The following is a 1951-nucleotide window of genomic DNA, read 5'->3' on the forward strand; positions in this document are numbered from 1 at the left end:
GAGCCACCATGTGGTTGCTGGGATTTGAACTCTGGACCTTCGGAAGAGCAGTCGGGTGCTCTTACCCACTGAGCCATCTCACCAGCCCTGTTTGGCTGGTTTTGAGAAGGGCCTCACTATGTAGCGCTGGTTAACCTCGAACTCAGTATATACACCAAGCTGGCCTCTAACTCACACAGATCTGCCTGCTTCAGCCTCCCAAGTACTGGGATTAAAAGCATGCATCACCACACCAGGCTCTGGTTTGTTTTCTGATGGGAAAGGAAAGGAAAGGAAAGGAAAGGAAAGGAAAGGAAAGGAAAGGAAAGGAAAGGAAAGGAAAGAAAGAAAACTTTAGTTACCAGTATTGCACTTAAAGATGTGGGGGTGGGGGTTTAGGTGAGAGAGTCAGAATCCAGAATTCAGCTTGGGACATGCTATTGACTTTAACTGCCTGTTAGGTATCCAGGAAACTAAAGGAATATATGCATCTGGTTTACAGAGGAGATGTGGCTGGAGGCACAAACTCGGGAGTAGCCAGCATCCAATGGTGTGACCTGTGGGGCTAGACAAGGTTTCCCAGAGGAGGGAGAGTTCACATCCGGGCATCACACCTTTCCCGAAAGATGAAAACCACGACCCTCTCGCTGATATGAAGTGAAGAAGTGTCTAGAGTTTTTTTCGGCTTTTTAATCCGTGAAAGGACCTGACGGATGCGGAGGCTGACTCAGAGAAGTCACAAGACAGAGGGAGACGCAGGCGAGTGAGGATGCTCGCTAAGAGATGCGAGACTGCTTAGTGGCCCATAGGGCAACAACTGTTACGTTTGGAACTGTGTTTCCTCGTCAGGAAAACAAAAACAAAACCTCTTCTGTATATGTGGCGCTCTAATTCGGTTTGCTTTCTTCTGCTATGATAAAGCACCATGACCAAAAGCAATTTGGGGAGGAAAAGGCTGATTTGGCTGACAGATTACAGCCCATCATCAAGAGGAAGCCAAAGCAGAAATGCAAGGCAAGAACTGAAGCAGAGACCACGGAGGGTCGCTGCTTTCTACCTTGCTTCTGCCTCTGCTCAGCCAGACACATTCATTAGCAACCCATTAGCAATTACAAACGTGTGACCTGGACTTGCCTACTGGCCAATTTGACCTGGGAAGTTCTTCAGCTAAGGTCACCTCTTCCCAGACGACTCTAGGTTGTGTCACGTGGACAACTAAAACTGAGGGACAAGTGGACAAAATTTGCATTGCCCCATTTCCTATTTCTACCTTGTCTACAGAAAGACAGTTAAAAGTGCCCTCCCCTAGATACTAGGTGCCCAAACTAGAGGATCTATTTGGCATGGTAACTTCTTGTTCATTCCCAATGTTCAGACACATTTGCCCCACGCTACCAACCAACAGCAATTAAATATCGGTCAAGCCATTGGCATTGCCCTGTGCTACTAAAACACAGCACACCAGTGTGGTGCCACACATCTGTAATCCCACAACTCAGGAGGCTCAAGGGGGGAGGTCCTGAGACCAAGGACAACATGTGCTGCATAGCAATACCCCGTAACAGAGAAGGAAAGCAAAACACATCTTAAGCAGAACACAGATCCCTGGTCTCTTGATATTTCTGTTCTGATAGAAGATCAATATAGACAATAAGTAGATGCTCTGTAGTCTGAGACACTCCATACTCTATACAAGGCACTCTACAGTCTATGTGAGACACTCCATAGTCTACAAAAGGCACTCTGTAGTCTATGTGAGACACTCCATAGTCTATATAAGGCACTCTACAGTCTATGTGAGACACTCCATAGTCTATATAAGGCACTCTACAGTCTATGTGAGACACTCCATAGTCTATACAAGGCACTCTACAGTCTATGTGAGACACTCCATAGTCTATATAAGGCACTCTACAGTCTATGTGAGACACTCCATAGTCTATATAAGACACTCTACAGTCTATGTGAGACA

The sequence above is a fragment of the Mus caroli genome, chromosome 4 (genome assembly GCF_900094665.2).
Source record: "Mus caroli chromosome 4, CAROLI_EIJ_v1.1, whole genome shotgun sequence".
NCBI lineage: Eukaryota > Metazoa > Chordata > Mammalia > Rodentia > Muridae > Mus > Mus caroli.